This window comes from Portunus trituberculatus, chromosome 18 (genome assembly GCF_017591435.1).
Source record: "Portunus trituberculatus isolate SZX2019 chromosome 18, ASM1759143v1, whole genome shotgun sequence".
NCBI classification, from domain to species: Eukaryota; Metazoa; Arthropoda; class Malacostraca; order Decapoda; family Portunidae; genus Portunus; species Portunus trituberculatus.
Genome location: NC_059272.1, coordinates 9,512,050 through 9,521,846, shown reverse-complemented (window position 1 = coordinate 9,521,846; position 9,797 = coordinate 9,512,050). Strand labels below are relative to the sequence as shown.

The following is a 9,797-nucleotide window of genomic DNA, read 5'->3' as shown; positions in this document are numbered from 1 at the left end:
AATTAATAATATCATAACAAAATAAACAGTACTGACAGTCCCCCAGCACGTGCCCTGCAGCTAAGAAAAAAATCACTTTACCTTTAATCAAAGTGATCATCCGAGTGCCTGCACCTGTGAAAGGGTCAGCCATTAGATAATTCCATTACGTTGTCGACAATAACTCACATAGTTCAGCCAGCCAACTCTATCATAACAACCATAAATATGAAAATTCACTTGAATGAAAAAATATATGGGTAAAAATTGAAAGATTTGAAGGAAATTCTTGTTTTATAGATTGTACAATAATTTTTTAATGTTCGCTTTTAGCTTCTAACTGAACTTTTCTCCCTCTATCATCGTTATAATAAAAATAATAATAATAATAATAATAATAATAATAATAATAATAATGATATAAAATAATAATTATAATAATAATAATAATAATAATAATAATAATAATAATAATAATAATAATAATAATAATAAAACATTAACAATAATAGTAATAATAACAATAATTCTACAATTCTCACCATCACTACCGACATGACCACCTCCCCTCCCTTACCTCCCACATGACCACTGCCAACAACAAAACCGCAATCCACGTACTATATTGCACCGCACCACCATTACTGCCACCTGAACCAACACATGCACTCATCTCAGTTTCACATTCACATTCTCATTTATAATTCAATGACGCTCCCTCATCCCATAACCATCATGCATTGGAGCCACAGTTCCCACTCGGCCTCAAAATACGCACAAGCAAATATAAACACACACACACACACACACTCTCTCTCTCTCTCTCTCTCTCTCTCTCTCTCTCTCTCTCTCTCTCTCGTCTACAACAGCCAGCAGCCAAAACTTTCCTCATAACAAGCATTCCCTCAGCTGCCCTTGCTATAAAACCCCCAGAAGCTCGCCTAGGTCTGGCAGCATTTCAGCTCCATAGCTTGGAATTTTCGTTATTAGTCTTCCATCCCGTCGAAGCGATACGTAAAGTTTTAAACATCGATATGACAACTGTTGAGAGAGAGAGAGAGAGAGAGAGAGAGAGAATTTCACTATCATCACTCAGATCTGTCTCTCACTTAAATCAACTTATGCAAATCGCGTCTTTCTTTCTTTTTCTTCTCTTTACATATAAACGTCTTCACCTCTTCTGCTCTCATTTCTTTCACATTTTTTTTCTCATTTCTTTCCACAACCCTTCGCGTTTCTGTCACCCTACCCACTCAACTTTGCTGACCGCCGCGTCTCCCTCACACGGTCTTACATTCACTCAACTTAAAAGAGTCCATCTGCGTTCGGCACCGACAATAAATTTCCGAAAGCTAAGCACTGGACCTGACACGAAGCTACGCCAAGTTTTAACACGAAAGTTACTTGTAGTCTTAGCCCTGAGGAAGACGACGAGAGAGAGAGAGAGAGAGAGAGAGAGAGAGAGAGAGAGAGAGAGAGAGAGAGAGAGAGAGAGAGGAGGGGATGGAGCTCTCCATGTGCGACCTGTCTCATATCATTTTAATTCTTTTTCTATATTTTTAAGTCGGCTTTGCTTTGAAGGCGACTTGAAAGCAAAGTCAGAATCAATCAAAGAAGGTGCTGATGAACGTGCGTCAAAACTCCTGCGACTCATTTCAGGGTTTCCTGACCCTTATCTCTGCCGTGTTGCTAGACGCCTTCATATGCCCGATACGTGGTAGTATGTTACCACACACCTTCATATACCCAACACATGGCAGTATGTAACAACAATGGTCGATAAAAGAAAAATAAATGAATAAAATACTGCTTTGGAAAATTATCAGAAAACAAAAACATGCGTCTGGCATTACGATAAAAGACCAAAAAGCTTCCATCAATCTGCAACAACGTTCTTCGTACAGCATTACCGCTCACTGATAAATAATAGTTATAGCGAAGGAATGCCACACAAGTATACATCACGAAATGCAGCTTGATATATTGAATCTCCTTTTAGGAAACGAAAGAGAGGGAGTTATCGGCGGCAAGCTGATAAAAATAAACATGTGACTGTGAAGGAAACATCTATGACCCAAAAAAGTCCCTCAGAATGGATGGGCGGGAGGTGTGCCATCCATCTTTTCCCTAATGTCTCTAATGGAAGCTTCTGATACGGCCTTTGAGAGGAGAAATAAATTCATCCACGATTTTTCTATCATTTATTTATTCATTTACCTATTTTTTTTCTTCTTCGTTCCTTTTCTTCTCGCCAATTATCTTTCAATCATCTTTCCACCCTTACATCTACAGTCATTTTTTTACTCCTTCCCGGCGACAAAGGTGCAAGATCGGAACTCATCACAAAGTACTAACAGTGCCAATAATGATGAAGAGAAAGAGGAACGAAGAAGTGACGATAACAAAGGAGCGGCAGCTGCAGCTGATTGTGATCAAAAAGGAAAACAGAAGAGAGATCAAGATAAACAACACACACAAAAGAATCAGTCACTTCGGCTCTTCCTTTTCCTCCTGTCAACAACTGAATCAGACACGCCACACTTCGGTACGGAAGAACATAGGAACGTAAGAATAAGACCATTTTAGTTAGTAGTTTGTATATTGATAGATGAAATATTCTCCATTATCTATTTTCTTTACAATCTTGCACAAACGGAGTTCATCACACTTGTTCTGCCACCAAACAATACATCATCTCTGCTAATGACGCAATAAAAACTCGATACCGGGAAGCCAAAGGGAGCATAAAGAGGCCGTGCGTCATGAGTCTCTCCTCACCCACCTCCCACAATCCATTCCCTGCCGATCACAAAGCGAAGTACGAACAATGGATCCGATGGTGTAGCGGAACATTTTTTTTCCTGCACAATACAAAACTTATAACAGTACTAGCGCCGAGTATTGGATGAGGAGAATATGCAAGACCTGTAGTTTTAGAGGCGCGAGCACACACACACACACACACACACACACACACACACACACACAGACAGACAGACAGACAGACAGACAGACAGACAGACAGACAGACAGACACACACACACACACACACACACACACACACACACACACACACATTCCTTCTTAGTTAATTGATCTTTGGTGTCGAAGGAAGCAGCCAATTACAGCAGGTCGTCGCATCAATTACGAGACTATAGCGGAGCCGTTGCCGCCTGGACGCCTCGCCACTGTCTCGAGGCTGATGTGTGGGCCGGCGGACTGATGGAGAGATAGCTGGACGGGAGATGGATGAATAGATATGCAACAGGAACGGTAGTATATAATGGCTATATTAATTACCTCCTCATTTCTGTTATATCATTCCGTTCTGCTCACTCACTAGGTTTCTTGTAGTTTTCTCTATATAAACTGTTAAGCATTAACAGTTTATTGAGACAGCTATACTATAGACGTTTATAAAACTACCGCATCATAATTTTCTTGAGACAGTAATGTCACTCTTCCTAACGTTCATTGTTAAACTCACTCTCTACTGCAAAGGAACAAGTAATACATATGCAAATTTCCAAGACAAACATTTCACACTTTCCGATATCCAAACGCCACTATCCCTAACGTTAAGTGGTGATGTTATGAAGCAAACCGGTTATTTAATTACATTAATATTCCCAAATCAATATTGAAGCTACCAACACACCAAAGTAAAAAAAAAAAATCTACTATGCCTGATGCTTATTTCAATGTGGTCATTATTATTGGTAAAATCTGCCTTAGAGCGCTGGACCAATAGTCAAACCCAAGCTGCGAGGCAACTTTCAGAACTGTATTATCTAAACTGCAAGTGCCTGAGCAGCTGTCGAATCCAATCAGTTCAGAAATGGGACTTACTGTTGGTATGGAAGGCTGGGAGGACGGGGCGATGAGGGATGGAATGCGGTGAAAGATTAACGAAAGGTTGAGTGATGAGTAAGTGCTGTGATGACGGATCGGAGAATAGCTAAGAGATAGAGGATCATTGATGGATAGATGGATATAAGAGGGACGGAAGCGTAATTGAAGGACAAATGAGAGGATGAGTTATCGATAGATGGACTGATAGAAGACGAAAGTAATTGAAGCATTCGTGAATATGAGTATAGTAAGAGGATGTGCCTATGGCAGATGGAGGGAAGTTAAAGGGTATACAAGGTTATGAGTGATGGATGGACGGATCAATGAGGAACGAGAGAGCAAATGAAAGCTCAACGAGAAGAAAAGTGATGAATGGAAAGGTAGAATGGGGATGGCAGGACAGCTGAAGGATACAAGAGATGGATGAAGAGGTAATCGGGGAAACAAACAGATGAGTGAAGGAACAGTGTTTTTACAGAAGTTATTTGATTAGTTAATTACACATCTGAGTGACAAGTTCATTGGATCTAATGTGAATGAGACTACATTTGGAAGATAAGCCAAATACGTTTTCACGCACGTTAGAACGAGAAACACGGTAAAGATACATTAAAAGATGTTGGTCTGGTATAACACATGCATTAACAAGAAATTGCAGGCAAATTGTATGAGTAATGCAAATCAATTTTGCACTTGCAGTATAATTCCACTCGATGAGATATGTGTGGAGAGAAAAAAAAATCTTTATATAAGCAATGAACCCCTGGGGGGACTCGAACCCCCAATCCCTGGCTTAGGAGGCCAATGCCTTATCCATTAGGCCACAGGGGCTGATATTTCCGTGTGTTGTGCAGATTTAAAGATTCTACTAATCAGAGCCTCGTTTATTCAACAGGCAGTATTTATTAGACTTTTTTCTTTCTCTTTCCAAGTTAAATTCTCTCCACGCAGTCATGTTTCCCTTGCATTCTCTTTTTTTTTCTCTCTCTCCCTAATGAGAGCACACGATTAGGCCAACTCTTCAATTCATGAAGCCTCAGATTATTTCATCGATCCCTAGAAATCTAATATAAAAAAAAAGATCACTTTAACTCACAGTACTCTTGATGGAAGTCACCAAGGACGGCTCTTGCTAGAGGCTCACTACTCCATTTCGGTAACGTTGCCTCGCATTTTACTGCCACAGACTGGACAGGATCTCTACAGGAATTCTAAAACATGAGTGACAATAAATTAACCTTACCCAGTCACTCATTGATTCCCAGACCACATTCACTCGCAAAACTTCAGAACCCTCTGCCTGTATTTCCCCCAGTCTATAATTATTTGTCCTTGTTTATGAGAGGAGTTACGATGCACCTCCAAACCTGAATTGACCCCTTCATTTTTAGATTATTTCGTTATTTATTTCATTCCATTTAATATTTCATTTTATTCATTTTTTAAAGGGAGAAAATGGGAGAAAATTGCTCTTTCTTAATGCCTTTCTTTCTTTCTTTTCCTGGGTTCCTCTCGATGTCTCTCACTCGTCATACAGTAACACTAATCGACCCTATATAGTTTGACCGCCAGCCATTCCTGGATCCCTCGGAGAGCCACAATCACCAGCAGAGGCTAATATTGGTTTGCTATCACTGATTAATAACATTTCACACACGGCACCTTTTTTATTTCTACTCACTCCCTCTACAGCTTACGTGTTAATTTCCTCCCACTTACTCTCCTCCTCCACACATTCCTACCTTCCATATTTCCATTTTTTCCTTCCTTGTACATTACCTTTCTTCCACTTATCTTATTACTTAATACATTTAATACATTCTTTCCCATATATTTTTTCTCTTCGTCCTTCAAAGCTTCATTCCTTGTCCATTCCTTCCTAAAGATTTCCTCCTCCAGGCGCACGTACAGGCAACACGGCAGTTAATACAACAGAGTAAATAAACTTCTGTGACTGAAAACTCCAGAAAACTACAAGAGAAACCAAAGTCCCTAATGTACACCAGAAGTTTGTTAGGAGAAAGAAGATAAAGAGAAGATAGAGAAGGAGGAGGAGGAGGAGGAGGAGGAGGAGGAGGAGGAGGAGGAGGAGGAGGAGGAGGAGGAGGAGGAGGAGGACATAGACGAACACCCTAAAAAAAATAAGAAAACAACGAAAAAATGATGACAATGAGAAGACAAAAATATCTGAACAAATAACGCCTGAGAGAGGAAAGAGAGAAGACGACGAAAAAGAAGAGGATGACAAATAAGAGCGGAAAAAAAGAAACCAAAATAAAAAAAAAAAAAGGTAAAAAGAGAGAGAGAGAGAGAGAGAGAGAGAGAGAGAGAGAGAGAGAGAGAGAGAGAGAGAGAGAGAGAGAGAGAGAGAGAGAGAGAGAGAGAGAGAGAGAGAGAGAGAGAGAGAGAGAGAGAGAGAGAGAGAGAGAGAGTGGAACGAAGTAGGGCAAAGGAAGGAGTTTAAAGTGAAGGAAATGTGAGATAATAAAGGAGGGGCTTCTGGAATAATATGGTAAGGTGCTACGTCTTACCTTCTGGGAGAGACGGAAGACTAACGGGATAGAAGACGAGGATTGGAGGGGAAGCACAGGGAGATCAGAGAGTGAAGGGAAGAGGAGGAGGTGTATCTGAGGATCATATGAAAGAGGAAGAGCTTAGGAAAAAGCGGAGGCAGAGAAGGCTGACCTAAAAATGGAGGGAGGCGGGTAAAGAGTATCTAATGGTACAGTGGAGGAGAAGGAGGAGGAGGAGGAGGAGGAGGAGGAGGAGGAGGAGGAGGAGGAGGAGGAGGAGGAGGAGGAGGAGGAGGAGGAGGAGGAGGAGGAGGAGGAGGAGGAGGAGGATTTTGTGAAAGGTGGAAAATAGAAAAGGGTACAATTTCTTTCCAAATGCGGGTACAAAGCAGTATCCTGAGGTGAGGATTTCTTTTCTTTTAGTTTTCCTTCCTTTTCTTTGTCTCGCATCACAGCAAACCCATACAAGATTCTTTAGACTCACCAACAAAAGTTCACGGAATTATAAAGGAGACTAAATTCCAGCGTTATTACCTCCAAGATAAGGTGATATTTTCTTGTGCTTCTCTCTCTCTCTCTCTCTCTCTCTCTCTCTCTCTCTCTCTCTCTCTCTCTCTCTCTCTCTCTCTCTCTCTGTGTGTGTGTGTGTGTGTGTGTGTGTGTGTGTGTGTGTGTGTGTGTGTGTGTGTTTCACTGTTTGATCTGCTGCAGTCTCTGACGAGACAGCCAGACGTTACCCTACGGAACGAGCTCAGAGCTCATTATTTCCGATCTTCGGATAGGTCTGAGATCAGGCACACACCACACACCGGGACAACAAGGTCACAACTCCTCGATTTACATCCCGTACCTACTCACTGCTAGGTGAACAGGGGCTACACGTGAAAGGAGACACACCCAAATATCTCCACCCGGCCGGGGAATCGAACCCCGGTCCTCTGGCTTGTGAAGCCACACACAGTGTGTGTGTGTGTGTGTGTGTGTGTGTGTGTGTGTGTGTCAGAGCTCATTATTTCCGATCTTGGGATAGGTCTGAGACCAGGCACACACCACACACCGGGACAACAAGGTCACAACTCCTCGATTTACATCCCGTACCTACTCACTGCTAGGTGAACAGGGGCTACACGTGAAAGGAGACACACCCAAATATCTCCACCCGGCCGGGGAATCGAACCCCGATTATCTGGCTTGAAGCCAACCACTAACCACTGAGCTACCGGGTATGTGTGTGTGTGTGTGTGTGTGTGTGTGTGTGTGTGTGTGTGTGTGTGTGTGTGTGTGTGTGTGTGTGTGTGTTTATGTAGGGAAGAGGGCCAGCCAAGGGCAAAAAAAAAGAAGAAAGAAAGGAAAAGGCCCACTTGAGTGCTGGCTCTCTAAAAAGTGGAAAAGCGTCAGCCAAAATTAGGGAGCAAATGCTTCGATACCTCCCTCTTAAAAGAAGACAAGTCGTAAGAAGTCGGAAATACAAATGCAGGGAGGGAGTTCCAAAGTTTACCAGTGAAAGGGATGAATGATTGAGAGTACTGGTTAACTCTTGCATTAGAGAGTTGGACAGAACAGAGATGAGATTAAGAAGAAAGCCTTGTGCAGCGAGGCCGCAGGAGATGGGGAGGTATGCAGTTAGCAAGATCAGTAGAACAGTTAGCATGAAAATAGCGATAAAAGATAGAAAGAGATGCAACATTTCGGCGGTGGGATAGAGGCTGAAGACAGTTATTCAGTGTGTGTGTGTGTGTGTGTGTGTGTGTGTGTGTGTGTGTGTGTGTGTGTGTGTGTGTGTGTGTGTGTGTGTGTGTGTGTGTGTGTGTGTGTGTGTGTGTGTGTGTGTGTGTGTGTGTGTGTATGAGTGTGTGTTGTCCCTTCTCATTTGAATTATTCCCACTGACAAGTAAATTACAAAAATATATTGGTTCATCACTAAAAATTCTTTGAACAAGCAATTTCCAACAAAAATTACTGTATTTCCGTTCTCTCTCTCTCTCTCTCTCTCTCTCTCTCTCTCTCTCTCTCTCTCTCTCTCTCTCTCTCTCTCTCTCTCGTGCATTTTATCTTTGGTTACGAGCGTTTTTCACTCCATCCTATGATCATAACTATGTTTCACTTCTACCCGCGACTGATTTGCCATCATTCTTTTCTTCAAAATGTGCTCTCTTCCTCGAATGTCACGTTCATATTTGCTGACAATACCATGATTGAAATTGTTAAAGGAAGAACTTAACAAAAATATACTAATACATTATCAATTAATGTTTTAATATTAAATATTCCCTCAAACTTTTACTTGCTTAAATGCGTAATATGTTTATGGTGAGGAATAATGCAATACTGAACTGATATTACGTTGCTAATATAAAATGTGCAGATAACCTATAATGCCAACAAGGGAAGACTGCAATGGTGTGTGCAATAAGAGCGTGGAGGAGAAGGAGGAGGAGGAGAAGAAGAAGGAGGAGGAGGAAGAGGAGGAGGAGGAGGAGGAGGAGGAGGAGGAGGAGGAGGAGGAGGAGGAGGAGGAGGAGGAGGAGGAGGAGGAGGAGGAGGAGGAAAGGAGGAGAAAGGAGGAAAAGGAGGAGGAAGGAGGAAAAGAGGAAGAGTAAGAGGAGGAGGAGGAGGAGGAGGAGGAGGAGGAGGAGGAGGAGGAGGAGGAGGAGGAGGAAAAGGAGGAAAAGGAGGAAGAGGAGGAAAAGGAGGAAAAGGAGGAAGAGAAGGAAAAGGAGGAGGGAGGAGGAAAAAGGAGGAGGAGGAGGAGGAGGAGGAGGAGGAGGAGGAGGAGGAGGAGGAGGAGGAGGAGGAGGAATATGCTAAACACGAAAGATGAAGCAAATGATTAAGGCTAATGCGAGGCAGTGAAATAATTGAGTGTTTGTGTGTGTGTGTGTGTGTGTGTGTGTGTGTGTGTGTGTGTGTGTGTGTGTGTGTGTGTGTGTGTGTGTGTGTGTGTGTGTGTAGACGTATCCCAGGTTCTTGAATTAGGGAAAACATGAGCGGCACCATCAGGCATCTGAACTCTTGCAATGCCGGAGCCAGAATCACCACCAGCAGACAGGCGTGGACTAGCGTTTCAATCACACCGACGAGAAGGAAGCGACGACAACTCTTTTCACTTCGCAGGCATCTCTGAGTTTCCCTTCATCCAGTAATATTATATCATTAGATAAAACCATCGGAGGATATTTGAATAGGGCTTTAGTTGTGAGTTTCTCGGGTCATTTGTGAAGGTAACGGAGGAAAACAAGTTCACGATCCCTCCCATAGTACCTGTTCAAATTCCGTTCCATACAGCATCTTAGGAAATATTCATCGCTTCTTATTCATAAACAATTTCATCATTAAGGAAGCAATAAACATCATTACTCTTCTTCTATGAGACTGAAAAATAGCGCACTTTTTAGTCCTCCTCCAAAACACTTTTGTAGGAATATCAGCCTCAGCAGGAGTGACAACAGTTT

At 42.2% G+C, this 9,797-nt stretch overlaps 1 non-coding gene across 1 annotated transcript; it reads right to left on the bottom strand.

Moving 5' to 3' along the window:
• Positions 1–4,590: 4,590 nt before the first annotated feature.
• On the bottom strand, positions 4,591–4,663 carry Trnar-ccu. Its single transcript has one exon. It is a non-coding gene; the product is annotated as a tRNA-Arg (tRNA).
• Between the last annotated feature and the right edge of the window lie 5,134 nt (positions 4,664–9,797).